Source organism: Cyanistes caeruleus, unplaced genomic scaffold (assembly GCF_971803275.1).
Source record: "Cyanistes caeruleus unplaced genomic scaffold, bCyaCae1.hap1.1 HAP1_SCAFFOLD_226, whole genome shotgun sequence".
Lineage (NCBI taxonomy): Eukaryota > Metazoa > Chordata > Aves > Passeriformes > Paridae > Cyanistes > Cyanistes caeruleus.
Genome location: NW_028256009.1, coordinates 22,145 through 37,764, shown reverse-complemented (window position 1 = coordinate 37,764; position 15,620 = coordinate 22,145). Strand labels below are relative to the sequence as shown.

Sequence of the window (15,620 nt, the reverse complement as noted above, 5' to 3'; positions counted from 1 at the left end):
CAGGTGGGCAAGGCAAGCCAGGCCGCAGCGCTCGGGCCCCGCTCTGCTGGCCATGATTGCCGCCATGGCTCACAGGTTGGACTCAACATTCTCTCAGGGCTCTCTGAGGCCAGGGCGTTCTGTGCTTCTGTGACATCACAGCCTCTGGCGACGGCACGGTGCCTGGCAACTGTCGCCAGCTGTTGCTGCGCCCCAGAGCCCAGGCAGACCTGCTTGCAGAGAGACGCCCAGAGCCTCTGTGCTGCCGGCAGAGCTCTATGGCTGCTCACGGCTCTTCCTCGCTGCTGCAGCTTTACGTGCTGCTGCTCTTGGCCCATCCCCTCGACCCTTCCAGCAAACTCGAGCAGAGCACGGATGCCTCTCCTATGCTTCCGGAGGATTTCTACCCGGAGGAGACGGACCCTGAGCAGATCCTGTGGGTGTCCTGGGCAGTCCTGCTGGTTGGCGTGCTCATCATAGGCATGGCCATGGGATGGGCCCTTGAGAGAAGATTTCAGAGATGCTGGAAAGAGGTGAGGCGGGGCTGGGGGGGTCAGGGAGGTGGGATGGGGCAGACCTTGAGGGCCTCTTGGGCACCCTTTGGCCAATGCCCTGCAGCAGAAGGGGCCTGAGCTCCTGACTGGGGAATCCGGCCCAGGGGCTGAGCCCCATGGACAGCACCAAGCAGAGGCGGCCAGAGCTCTGCCTCCTGCAGCCTCTTCCCCGGGGCAGCCCAGCCCAACTGAGCCCGAGTCTCTGTCTCCGAGGCCAAAGGCAGCCCCACTTTGTGGGTGCCGGCCCCGCTCTGCCCCTCTGCCTCTTCCATGGGGATCCCTGCGCTTTGCCTTGCAGCGGAATCTCCGGAGCCCTTCAGGCCGTGCAGGGCCCCGCCGCCATCGAAGACACGGCTGTCCAAAGAAGTTGATGCAGCTGCTGAGGCACAACCGTGACTTGATGCGGTTGTGCCTTCGCTCTCAGCCGAGACCAACAACCAAGACGGCGGCAAAAGAGGGCATTGGCAGGAGACTCCGCACCTCCCCGCAGCTCTGACCTCCAGTGCGGCACTCCGTCTTCAGAACATTACGGGGAATGTGTGACCAGTGCCCAGCCCAGGCACTGCGACGTTCCTCATCTTAGAAGTTAGCCACACCCCTATTGTTAGTTGTAGGATTCCCCACCACGTTTCCCCCAAGAAGTTGACCTTTCCCTTAGTGTTCAATTCTAAACAGTTGAAGTATTGAAGTATTTTAGGCTTAAGATTCTTACCCCATAGTCTTCAAGTAACGTTGTAGTGTAGATTTTAGAAGTAGTCAAGTGAATAAAGTTCACGTTTTCTACACATTGCTGTGTCATTTTCTTGATGTTGCACCTGAGACCTGGGGACTCCTTGAGAGATGGGTTTGCATGGCAGCTCCAGACTGCCTGCAATGGAGAGCCCGAGTGCCCCAGCAGGGTTTGCAAGAGTATGGAGGGCAGCGGGAAAGAAGAAGGTGGCCAATATTCACCTGCCTCCACCTTCCAAGGAAGCTTGGAGTCAAACCCTGTCTGCACGTCAGGGGGGACCCTAAAGGCCCCGGCAGGCATCAGGATGGCCCCAAGACGGGGGGCTCGCAGGACTCTGGGGCACCATGAAAGGAGCAGGATCATCCCTGGAATGCTGGGAGAGAAATGCAGAGACGTCTCCCCTGGGATCCAGGCAAGGGCTGAATTCAGGCAGGCAATTAGATCCACAGGCTGCCTGGGCTATGGCAGCTATCAGTCCTGCTTCATAGATTTCTGGGGGGAGTTTATCTATATAGATCTGTATTTAGTTCTTTCTATTTATCCTGTTGACCCTCCAAATAGGATTAGATTTCATTTGCCTACAAAACATCCGTTTTTTGATTTGTAGGAATCAACCATCTGTGCTCCCAGTTTCAATGACTTCTCTCAAACTCATTCTGCATCTTGCCCCTTTACAGCACCATCAAATACCTCTGTTAAATAAAAAGAGTATCAGTGGAAGGACGACAATCTCGTTGCTTTCTGAAGAAAGTTAACTTTGATGACATATCTACTTTTAAAAATCCCATAGGAATAAAACTTACAGATCAGCTTTAGAATTTCAGAAGCTGGTTCAGAAGCTCAGCTCTTCCACACCACTTTACTTTTTGGGGACATTCAGCAGCAATAGCAAACAAGCACAGCAAAGAAATGGAAGAAGAAATGCAGATCATCAGCAGCAGACCACCTAGCAAAATCCATTTTAAATACAGCTCCAAGTTCTCAAAGAGCAAGTTTGATGTGTAAATGGAGACACTCATACCAAATTACTACCAGTTGGTATTTTTGACATTTCCACTGGCTTTCCTCTTCATTTTTTATCTCTCACCTAAGGGAAGAGAAAAAAACCCAAACAAACACAACCTTTCAGGCAGAGAAAAGATGTGGTTGCTCTTGAAGAAAGCATTTGATTCTGCCTGTAGAAGAACCTGTTGGGAAAAATAGTAGCTTTTAGCAAAATGCCACTGTGCTCTTGCACTTGTTCTTACCCCTGTGAGAAAGAACAGGCACGTCTGTAAGGCTCCTGCAGCTCACCCTGGCTGAGGGTCATTGACCACTTATCACTGCAGGGGTCACTGGCAATAACGATGGTGGAAAATGTGGAGGGAGCTGGATAAATAAATGCTTGCCATTGCCTTAGCAGAAACAAACCCCATCAAAAACAACCCACCCTCAAAACAAAGCAATGAAAATAGTTTGCCTCTGAATGAAAAGAACTTCAATTAACCATATGATGTCTGCTTTTGGTTCAGCATTCATCAATCTGAATTTGAATATGCATAGGGTAATTCAAGGTAACTGAAGCTTAAAGATCATGTCTATTTACTTGTGCATAGCCTATACTGAAGCACATTAAAAAGCCGTGTTTTGCTTCAAATCTGCGCAGTATTAACTTCATTCCCTCTTATACTCACTAGGTAATTAAATACATGAAGAAACAGATTTTTTTTTTTTTTTATTAAGAATGCATTATAAATTAGGAAGGCATGGCTTTATCAGTGTCTGCTAATACCAACATTACTCAGCTAAGTTGAAAGTATTAACACAAGAACTTGATGACAGAAGCAATGTTCATCAGAGCCTCAACAATAAAGTTGCAGTTCCAAGTTTTTCGGATGTCCTACACTTGCTAAGGCATCTCCAGAAAGAAGAGTCACCAGAAAATAGCAGAGGAAATTTGAAACCCATTTCTCTTTTGGTTTTTTTTTTTTTCAGGACTTTCTTGTGGGCCACAGAGAACTCCTAATATATGGAATGAAATGTAGTTTTTATGCCAGAGTCATGAGTCATCCCCTCAGTTCCAACCTGATCCAGTGGTCACTTGAATCTTGGAAAGGGTCAAATCAGCAATATGAAATTTCAATTGTATTCATGAAAGTAGCTCTTTTTTCTCCATTCCCCTCCCTCTCCCAAATATATCAACACCAAGTGAGAAAGGCTCGATTTGAAAGATAATTATTACAGAATTAAACATGGACATAGCTAGTTTGCTACAAGTTCCAGCAGATAGAGAAATGAGAGCAGAATCAGAGGTTATCAAACTCAATATAAAATCCAGCTCATGCTTTCCCCAAAAGCCTCGTTTAATTTATCCAGGATTAAAAATAAAAGAAAAATGAAAAAATCATATAAAAGCATTTCACATAGTATGTCAAATACTATCATTTCCATCTGAAGTGTTCATCATTATTATATTTTTCTGAAGTGAATTACCAAGTCTCCTGCACCCATCTTCCCAAAATCTGATTCTAAGTGCTTGCTAGTTTAATCCCTTAGGAAGCAAAGGTAGCCCCAAGTGTCTCTGGACAAACAGAAACTAAACAACAAAGCTTGACAACATATATTAAATTGTCAATAAACTCAATAAAGATTTTCCACTCCAGAGATAGCTATCACCAGCTTATGAATTTTGCTAGGGCAGGTTTAGTGAAGAAAAACTAGGTCTTTATTACCAAATCCGTTAGGAGTTGTTCTACTGTACTGCCGGTAGGATGGGAGTATAAACACCATATTCTTCACAGCCTCATCCACAAAGAATTCCACCTTAAAATTAAGGCTGCTTTGGAGTTTGACCAAATGAAAATTCACTCATAAAACACAGTGCTGGCAGCATGGTCAGTCTTTGCAATACAAAACTGGGAACTAACAGCCGATTCCTGATCACATCTCCAAGGCTGAGAGTCCAGAACTGTAGTGGTGGCCAGGCCCTCGCTGACTGCCAAACCTCCAGCCATCATCCCTTCCTCTCCCAGGGACAGGCGAGAAAATGAGATCGGCAGAAACTAGAAAGCTTAAGCTAAAATCAAGAAGGTCATTGATGAAACAGACTGTAGTGGTTTAGAAACTAGCACGCAGATTTAGATGAAAACAAATCTTATTGATCAGCAATTAAAATGAATACTTAATTCTATTATTCTGCATTATTATTAGACAGTCGGAGACAGCCAAGCTGACCTCAAGCATGCTGAAACATCGGGGCCAGGCCGTGCACATCTTCCCAGGAGCTGATTTACCCATCGTTCTCAAGTGAATTGACCTGCCCAGAGCCCCACAGTAGAACTGCTAGGCTGCAAAATTAACAATTAGCTCTGCTTAAGAGTCAAACTCCAGCACATAGACCATATTAAAGGAAGAATGAAACCTGCAGCATTTGATGGACTTTCAATACCCTGAGGAGATGACAAATTCCCCAAGATGAACAAGTTTCCAAAACACAAATCAAAGGACTGATTTTGATGGATAAAATGTTAAATAGGCCTGTGAAGCTGGGGTTGTTAGGTTGCACATGAAAGAAGGGAAAAAAACCACACCCCAACCCTCAAATGCAATTTTAGATCCCTCTTGGAAAATTTGCTTTAAAAAGAGAGGAATAGATACAATCTTCCCCTCACCTGGAGATTTTAATGAATTCAGGCCATTTCAAATCTGTCAAGAAAGCCCTACCACAGTCCCCGTCAAACAACATTTTCTTTCATTTTTTTCTTCTCATTACTACTTCAGAGCAGTCTAAATAACAGCAAATAAGGAAATTCAAGTTGCAATTCAAACACTAAGCTCTGGAGTCCTACATTGCCTTCAAACACCTGTATGAAACACTAACTTCATGCTTCATGCTCTCCAATACATAGTAGCCATTTATTTGCATATCCTTTGGCTGCTAAAGCTGTAACTTGCATTTCTATCAGCAGATGGGCCTGATTCTCACCTTCCCCTGATACACATGAGCAGTGTGGGCCCTGACTTTCTGGGCAGCTCATACTTCCTTGATTCAAACTCTTGACTTTGCTCTCTGTAACACGGCCCTTCCTGAATCCAGCCTAAGGTACGAAGCAGCCACACACCTTCTGAAGTTTCCATTATTGATATCTGCCTCTCCCCATTAGAATGCTTTGCAAAAACAATTAAGATCCAATGTTGCCCGTGTCTGCTGCAAGAGGAGCTCTCTGGCTTTTTTACTCCTATTTTTAGAACATTCTCTTTCTAAGGTCATGACAGCTGGGTACAAATCCAGAGCAACACCTTGAAGCATTAACAAACAGAAGCAACAGAAAACAGAAGCTGCTGCATTTCCTGCGGCCATTGGAGGGTGCAATTGCAAGTGTGAAAATATTGTAGTTCTGTCATTCAGTAAGAAGTACACGTTCCAAAGGAAATCCATTCAAAGCAGATTATACAGCATAGATTTGTTGTCCATTTTAAATTGTTACTGGAAGCCAAAGAAAGATTTCTTTGGGAGCCTCACAGGTTTGTCTTCATCATTTATAATGGAACAGTTACTCTGCTTTAAATTTAAGTGGTTTTTTTCCCCAACAGTTTCATCTACCTCCTCACCAAGCTGATACAGAATAGAGGAGCACAGATAGTGGGAGGAACAGATTTGGAATTCCATAAATGGACTTCTCATGTGGCTAGAACTGATATTTCCAGCTCTGTGGGCTTAGAGCATCCATCCAATGTCCTGCCAGTCCAGCACTTCCTGATGGTATTTGCAGCCACTGGTTCCACAGAAGTTAGATCAATGCGCTTCTCCTTGGATGTCATGTGGCTGCTGCAAGTGCAACAATGGAGCCACCAATTTCTAGTTGCAAGGTCAGGATTACAAATTTAAAACCTTACTGTTACAAGATGTAAAGGCTCTCCAATCCTGCTGTAAACAAGAGCTTTTAAGACACTTAACTCTTCCAACTTCAGCTTGCTTCCAACGTTACGGTATTAGCTTTTTTAGATAATAAAGGATTGTCTGTAGATTACTGTGGATTAAAATTATAACTGCAGACCTGAGTATTGGTCTCAAGTTTGATGGCATGAGGAAGTTGATGGTCTTCTTATCCATCCCTGGAATCACCCTGATGCACTGTCTCAACTATCTCCCAGAGGTATTTATTTTTTTCAACATGGATTATCTATTTTATGAAGTTTGGAACAGGGAGAATGGCTGCCTTCCATACAAATCAAACAGGTTGGATTTTCAAGTGATTCGAATTGTATCAAAGTCTTCAGACCCAAATAGGTGTAGCCTCTGTGAAATACAGAAGCCCTTATGAAAGGCTCACTCAGAAGGTGCGAATAGAATAAATAATTTAAGATTATTAATAATAAAAAATTATTAAATTAAAGAATTTAATAATAAAAAATATGAAGAAGGAAAAGGGCTTCATTCCCTAACTCTGCAGAATTCCATCCAAGTAGAATCTCACTCAGTTTACAATGAAAGGAAAATAGTTTAGTGGTGGTGGCAGGGACAAGGCGAGGATATACGGTGCCAGGGAGGATTCTACACTTAGAGATGCTGAGTATCCAGCCAAGAGACAGAAATTCATAGCAGAATAAGCTTCTACAAACTGAAAATACGCTTGGCTCAGGTAGATTTCAGGCCACAACTTTGATTCTCCAGAGGCAAAAGTAAAGAACAGTTCAGTCCTTTTTCCTCCCCAACTCATTCCTAGGTCCGCTCCTGCACAGTTTGTAAAAGAAAAAAAGAGTCTCATTCAGAACAAGGACGTAGGACCTTTTCCCCCTGTTGCAATGAATGTGAAAAAAAATAAAGAAAAATACCTGCTCTGCATCTTGTGTTTATCTGCCATTTTAAACCACATTCTGAGCTCATCTCTTCTCAGAGGTACGTCCTTTCTAAATTTTACTTTTATTTTTTGGGTCCAAAAAGTATTACTACAAGTAAACTTCCCCTTGAACAGCCTGCCAGAGAAGAAGAAACAGCAGTGTTTGCTATCTGCCACCAAATTTTACATCCTGTCCTATAATCTTATTTTCATAAGCTGAAAGTCATTGGGGAAGGCAGAGAGAGATCTACATTTGTGCATCCTAGCAGGATGCTGTGCTGGAAAATATCTCTACCGAGTGTTCTTGGGTTAGTGGATCCAAATGACTTGATAGTACTGAGGGTCTGCACTCATTTGTACTAAATGGATGTAGGGACATTGCCATTGGAAATACAAATTTACAAAGGGACTGCCCCATAGGCTTGTAGGAGTAGTTTTAGTTTAGGGGCATTATCCGATGATATGACTGACGATATCATATGGTCTCTGTGTTACCAACACAGCCCTACAGCCTTGGAATAAAGTTTCTAACAATAAAATACTTGGCATGCAATATGGAATGGTGGACAAAAAGAAAATTAATGTCATCAAAGTTAAGGACCCTAGCAACATTTTAAGAGAAGTCTTATGAAGATGAAATTCTCTATTTCAGCTCATTATGTGTTGATCTATTTTATATATTAGTAAGGGCCTGTCTGCACAAACCAGTCTTTGAAATACGTCGTGATATTAAAGGCTAAAGTCCTTGAAACCTTCCTGCAGGAGAGAGAGTAAAGCAAAACAATATCCGTGTGTACGGGACAAAAAATGTAAACCTGTGTGCATTAGCCAATAGTAGCTTGCTTAGCCCACAGACCCTGTAAAACCCCATATAAGTGTGCAAAAGGTAGAAATAAAAGGCGTTCACGTTTACTTCTGTGAAGGCTGGTGAATAGCTGGTGGTCTCGCAATAATTTTGTGGCATTTTGAGAAAATTTTAATAATTTTGTGGGATTTTCCTTGAATTTTATAGGATTTTTTTGGAATGTTGTGGAATTTTATAAGATTTTGTGGAATTTTGAGAACACTTGAGTAATTTTGAAAGATTTTTCATATATTGTGTGGAAATTTGTACAGATTTTGTGGGATATTTCTAGAATTTGGAAGGGTTTTGAGAAGATTTCAGGAATTTTGCGGGATGTTTTCGTGAAATTTTTGGATTATTGTGGAATTTTCTGGAATATTGAGGAGACATGAAGAATTTTGATGGATTTTTCCTAGATTGTGTGGCAAGTTGTCAAGATTTTGTGGGACGTTTCTGAAATTTGGTAGGGTTTTGAGAAGAGTTTGGGAATTACGTGTGATTTTTGTGGATTTTATGGGATTTTGAGGAGACTTTAAGAATTTTGATGGATTTTTCCGAGATTGTGGGGAAAGTTGTCAAGATTTTGTGGGATGTTTCTGGAATTTGATAGGGTTTTGGGAAGATTTCGGGAATTTTGTGGGATGTTTTTTGAAATTTGAGGGATATTGCGGAGACATGAAGAATTTTGATGGATTTTTCCTAGATTGCGTGGAAAATTGTCAAGACTTTGTGGGATATTTCTGGAATTTGGTAGGGTTTTGAGATTATTTTGGGGATTTTGTGAGATGTTTCTGGAATTTCATGTGATGTTTGTGGAATTTTGAAGGGTTCTGAGTTGACTTGAACAATTTTGAGGGATTTTTCCTAGATTGTGTAGAGAGTTGTCAAGATTTTGTGGGATGTTTCTGGAATTTTGTGGGAATTTTTTGTGGAATTTTGAGGGATAGTGAGGAGATATAAAGAACTTTGATACATTTCTCCTAGATTGTGTGGAAAGCTGTGTTGATTTTGTGGGATGTTACTGGAATTTTGAAGGGTTTTGAGAATATTTCGCAAATTTTGTGGGATGTTTTCGGAATTTTGAGGGTTATTGAGGAGACATGAAGAATTTTGATGGATTTTTCCTAGATTGTGTGAAAAGTTGCCAAGATTTTGTGGGTTGTTACTGGAATTTTATGGGGCTTTGAGAAAATTTCGGGAATTTTCCGGGATGTTTCTGGAATTTGGTAGGGTTTTGAGAAGATTTGGGGAATTTTGTGGGATGTTTCTGAAACTTTGTTGGGTTTTCAGAAGGTTTAAAGGGATTTGTGGGATGTTTGAAAAATTTTGTGCGATTTTCTGGAATTTTGTGGAATTTTGAGAAAATTTTAATGATTTTGTTGGATTTTCTGGAATTTTGTGTGATTTTTGTGGAATTTTGAGGGATTTTGAAGAGACATGAAGAATTTTGATGGATTTTTCCTAGATTATATGGAACGTTGTCAAGATTTTGTGGGATGCTTCTGGAATTTGGTAGTGTTTTGAGAAGATTTCGGGAATTTTCTGGGGTGTTTCTGGAATTTTGTTTGATATGGAGCTGACTTGAAAAATTTTGGAAGATTTTTCAGATTCTGTGGAATGCTTTCAATATTTTGTGGGATGTTTCTGGAATTTGGTAGGATTTTGAGGAGACATGAATAATTTTGATGGATTTTTCCTAGTTTGTGTGGAAAGTTTTCTTTTTTTTGTAAGATGTCTTAGGAATGTCGTAGGGTTTTGATAAGGTTTTGGGGATTTTGTGGGATGTTTCTGGAATTTTGTGGGATATTGAGGAGACATGAATAATTTTGATGGATTTTTCCTAGATTGTGTGGAAAGTTGTCGAGATTTTGTGGAATGTTTCTGGAATCTGGTAGAGTTTTTAGAAGATTTTGGGAATATTTTGGGATGTTCCAGGAATTTTGTGGGATTTTTTGTGGGAATTTTGTGGGATTTTTTGTGGGAATTTTGTGGGATATTGAGGAGACATGAATAATTTTGATGGATTTTTTCAGGATTTTGTGGAAAGTTGTCAAGATTTTGTGGGATGTTTCGGAAATTTGGTAGGGTTTTGAGAGGTTTTTGGGAATTTTGTGGGATGTTTTTGGAATTTGGTAGGGTTTTGATAAGGTTTTAGGGATTTTTGTGGGATGTTTCTGGAATTTTGTGGGATTTTTGTGGAATTTTGTGGGATTTTGAAGAGACATGAAGAATTTTGAGGGATAATTCCCTGATTGTGTGGAAAGTTGTCAAGATTTTGTGGGATGTTTCTGGAATTTGTTAGGGTTTTGAGATGATTTTGGGGATTTTGTGGGATGTTTCTGGAATTTTGTGGATTTTTGTGGAATTTTGTGGGATTTTGAGTTGACTTGAAGGATTTTGAGGTATTTTTCTGAGATTGTAGGGAGAGTTGTCAAGATTTTGTGGAATTTATCTGGAATTTGGTAGGGTTTTGATAAGATTTTGGGAATTTTGTGCGATGTTTCTGAAATTTGGTAGGGTTTTGAGAAGATTTCGGGAATTTTGTGGGATGTTTCTGGAATTTTGTGGGATTTTTTGTGTAATTCTGTGGGATTTTGAGAAAATTTTAATAATTTTGCAAGATTTTTCTGGAATTTTGTGGCATTTCTTTGTAATGTTCTGGGATGTTGAGGACACTTGAACAATTTTGAGGGACTTTTCTTAGTTTGTGTGGAAATTTGTGGAGATTTTGTAGGATGTTTCTGGAATTTTGTGGCATTTTTTTGGAAATTTGAGGTTTTTTGAAGAGACATGAAGAATTTGGATGGATTTTTCCTAGATTGTGTGGATAGTTGTCAAGATTTTGTGAGATGTTTCTGGAATTTGGTAGGGTTTTGAGATGATTTCGAGAATTTTGTGGGATGTTTCTGGAATTTCATGTGATTTTGTGGAATTTTGAAGGATTTTGAGGAGACATGAAGAATTTTGAGGGATTTTTCCGAGACTGTGTGGAAAGTTGTCAAGATTTTGTGGGATGTCTCTGGAATTTGGTAGGGTTTTGAGAAGGTTTTGGGAATTTTGTGGGATGTTTCCTGAAATTTTTGGGTTGCTTTTGAAATTTTGAAGGATTTTGAGGTGACATGAAGAATTTTGAGGGATTTTTCTGAGATTGTCTGGAAAGTTGTGAAGATTTTGTGGGATGTTTCTGGAATTTGGTAGGTGTAAGAGACGGTCTGAAGATTCCCTCATCTGTCTCACAACCGTCTCAAGGACAGAGACTGAGACCCTGAATATCACAAGGGACTTGGTTTGGGCGTTTGGGCCTAGCTGAGATGGATGTTTGCTCAGTGATTGTTTGCAGGAGGTTGCACAGTACACTGCCCTCGTTCCTGCTGGTGAACAGAGGCTTGTTAACCTGTGCAACGAGTTCTCCAGGACTCACGGCTCTCGTTCCTGCTGGTGAACAGAGGCTTGGTAACCTGTGCAACGAGTTCACCAGGACTCATGGCTCTCGTTCCTGCTGGTGAGCAGAGGCTTGTGCGTGGTACCCTGTGCAATGGGTTTTCCACGACACCTTGCCCTCGTTCCTGCTGGTGAGCAAAGACTTGCAAGACATGGATCGCTCTGTACCCTACACCTGCTCCCCGCGCAATGGAATTCATCACAATGATCATCAATCTCCTCTGGCTTTGGCCCTGCGCCCCTCGCTTTGCAGAAGACTATAAAATTATACCCCAAACTTACCTTCCTTTGAGATCTCCCCAACGGACAGAAGACTCTGCATCGTTGGACGGCTGAGTGGACTTTGACGTTGGTAGCTCTAATCCCCTTACTCTCTTTTCCTTATGCTTTGCTTTCTCCTTTCTCTCCCTCTATCGCATATTAGTGCTGATGAACACTCCATAAAGTGTGTTTTGCTGTTTAAGTCCTTGCTTTGCTGATAATCTTTTGTACTCTAAGACCGACTAAAAGAACCACATCACGAATCCCACCTTGCGGATCGTGACAGGGAGCTGCATCCAGATTATTTCATGTGAATCCCCTGAGTTGTCCAGCTGCCTCTGTGCCCCGTCCTCGGGAGTTTGTGGCCCAGGCACGGCATGCAAGAGCTGTGGCACACCATGGGTACATGAAATTAAGTGGTAAGGCTGACATGCCAAAGCAGCATTTTCTAGGCACAGCTCCTAGGAAACTTCACAGGGAATTGCATACAATATTTGTGGCATTAGAAAGTGTTATAATTCACTGCTCTTATATGACCACCAGCTGCTAGCTTAAACCTACTACAATTTCTGCTCTAGAACAACCAAGCTGAAAGGTAGAATTAAACTCCTTGTGATGGTAATCCCCTTTTTCATATATTTGCACAATATCTAGTGCAGTGGGGCACTAATAACAATAGGAAGTTTTAGCTTTTAATTTTAACCTTCAGTCTGTCTGGGTTAGCATTTGCCTTTAAGGTGACTTAACATTTTGCATGTAATTACAGTCTCTGGATCTTTGAAAAGAGCTGTTTCTCTTGAGTTTTCTGAGTGGAATAAAATACATTTATTAGCCTGTAACCTTTTTTAAATCCCTCTCCCATATGGTATTCATGTGGCATCACATATAACAATGTAGGATAATAACCTGCCTAAGATGGGCTATCATGAATATTGATGAACAGGGTAATTAAGATCTCTGTGTATGGTGCATGACTACATATGGGCAACCTATTGATGCAATTTCTTAAGATTAAATCAAAATAATACACGATAAACATAAGAGTTCTACCGGCTTATCTGATATTTCAATCCATTTCATGTTTGGGAAGAACTGAAATATTAATAAGCAGAAAGATCTGTTATTCAAATTAATTCTAGCAGGAAAGAAAACAATTTCGCCCTTTTTTTCTTTACCTGTTGACTTGTGGGACGGATGACAAGCTGATATGTTTCCCTGGAGGCTAACATCTCATGTTCCAGAATACAGGCTTTCATTAAAAAATGATGACTTGTGAGGAGATGTTCATATTCATGTGAACACAGTGCAGGTGCTCATCTTCTCTAGTGCCTACAGAGAGCCTGAAACAACCAGTGTGACAAACAAAGCACAGCTGAAACAGCCGACAGCAACTCCAGCATCAGTGATGAGGATTTATTCGTGTTCTTGTTGGGTTTGATCTGCCAGCACTATAAAAACTCCGGGGTCACTGATGGATAGATGCTCTGAATCCTCCATCAAGGCCGGTCCAGCACTGTGATGAGCAATGTGTGATGGTCACTCAAGCTCCATCTCCAGGTTAACCACACTTTTTGCCCTCACTGCTCACAGAATGCGTCTGCTTCACTCTGGTGATTTAAGGGCATCTTCTAATTTCCATCCTAACTTTCTGCACCAATTTTACCCAATTGTTATTATGCCAAAAATCTCTTTTTCTTAAATAGTTGTGAGCTACCACTGCATATTAATGTCTCCCCCTTGAGTGCTGCAGCTATATCAGCTCTCAACCTTCACCTTGACTATCATGCTGTGTATTCACCTGATCATGGGGACAGCTCTTCTCTCCACCTCTTCCGCTTGGAATCACTTTCCCCAAACTTTAATCAGCCTTCCAAGTGAGGGTGTACCTCAGCCATATGAACAAGCATCAACACTTCCATACATCCACCTCTTCTTTTCCTGTCTGAAAACTGCTTGCAGTATTTTCCAGACAACTCACTTTGGCTGCTGACAGACAATCCCTAACTTTGACTGGTCCCCACATCCTTTCTCACCTCAGTGATTGCCAGCTGATGAGCTCTCAGTTTGGAGCAGACAGTGCTATCATTGATCCTGCAGCGTTACCTTGCATGCTGAGTAGCCTCCCTCTGCAAACTCCTCTGGTTCTTGCTCTTTGTTTGTTGCCACAGGGAAGCGGGGCTGTGCTTTAGGTGCTGCGTGTTCAGGAGCACACAAGGCAGGGGGGATTTTTTATACAGGAGAAAGTGAAGGGTGTGAGGAAGTTGAAGGCAGTGCTAAAGCATTCTGCTTTTTTAAAAAAATAAAAAGAAAAAACTCACCTAAATTACCCATTTTCTCCAGAGTTACTTCTGCCAAGGGAAAGGAAAGATGAAACTGTGATGATTTTTCCAGCTGACTGTGAATGACATTCTGCTTTGGGAAGTGTTTGGATTACTGCTTACCTGAAGTGCTGGATATGGCAGCATGTTTTCCCTCTTTGCAATGTACAAGACTATTTTAGAACTTCTCTTTTGTTATTGGTGTGGAAAACAAATGGATTTTAGGGTAATAATACAGATTCTTAACTCTATTTGATTACATATTCTAAAATCAATTTTTAACAGAAGTTTTAATTATACATTACTTTCTTTAAAAGGGCAGAGGTACTTCAGATTGTTGATTGTGCTTGCAGAGACTTGGTTTCTTTTTCATTTTCATTTTCTATCCCCATTATCCCTTTCCTGTAACCAATTTCAGTATTGCTAAGGAGCTTTCACTCAAATTGACAAACATTCGTAAAAACTCACTAAAATTAATACATTCTGAATCAATGCTGCTATTATTTTTTTTTTTTTGTATATTTATTAACTTGGAACCTCTGACCCTGATATAATGGGAAGGAAGAGTCTTTTCTCTCTTTGCATAAGCAAATTTCTTGGTAAATTGCAGCAGAAAATGCTCAGTCCTCCTCATTAATGGATCTGTCTTACACTTCACATGGCATGACTTGAGCAGTAAAGGGTGGGTTTGCAGCTTACACCACACACACCTAATGAATTCCTGAGCTGCTTGAATTGCAGAGCTGCCCATTTGATCATCGTGCAAAGATGACAGTGGTCTCGATACCCTGATTAACGTGGAACAAAATATATTTATAACAATAGTTTATTCTAAGCCTGGAGATAAAACTGCCTTTCTGCTGCCAAGCAGTCAGCACCCACGGCATGCAATTAGCAACTTCCTTCCACTGCTTTGAAAGACATCATGCATGCAGATAGTGGGATTTTTTAGGCTAAGTTATTGAAAATTAAATAGAAAGTTGTGAAAAGGAACAATAAATGGGTTTTCCATCTGAAAGCCAGTGGCTTTATAGGGAAAATCCATAAGTGTGGCTGGTTTCCTGTATTGTTTGTTACAGAATAGTCATTACACACTTCACAAGTGAAGGGTATTGTAATCACAGTAATGGAAAAATGTAGCTCAGTTGTAAACTTGAACAGTGTTGGGGTTTTTTTGTTTCTGAGATAGCCTCTTAGCTGATTACATTTTTGACCACAAGCATTTCTTAAATGTTAGGCCACATTTTTCTCCTCATTATATAGATGAAACTTGTAAAGAAAACCTTTTCCAGTTTCACAAGTTTCTGATTAATCCAAAGAGCATTATAAATCTACAATAAGTTTGCCTTTTGACTAGCAGCATTTGTAATAGCTTTAAAAAAGTAATCATTAAATGACTAATAACAAGCAATTGCCTTGATGCTCCTTGTTTTCAAATACCTATCTCAATTTAATGTCTTCCTGCAAGAAATTGTCAACAAAAATAATACAAATAAAAATGAGTGTTTGGTTAAAAGATGTCTCTAAACTTTGAAGTGGCAGGACTGGAAGAAGTATTTCTTTATTAATGGAAAAGTGTTGCTATTACAAGTAACGCTCCAAACGATGACGACCCTTCTGACGTGTAGTGTAATCAGTCTGTACATGGTATGAGCAATCTGTGCTGGGAGTTGG

At 41.0% G+C, this 15,620-nt stretch overlaps 1 long non-coding RNA gene across 1 annotated transcript; it reads left to right on the top strand.

The window, feature by feature from the left end:
• The first annotated feature begins 200 nt into the window (after positions 1-200).
• On the top strand, positions 201-1,318 carry LOC147645579 (uncharacterized). The gene is made up of 2 exons (XR_015282287.1): positions 201-512; positions 832-1,318. It is a non-coding gene; the product is annotated as an uncharacterized LOC147645579 (long non-coding RNA).
• The last annotated feature ends 14,302 nt before the right edge of the window (positions 1,319-15,620 follow it).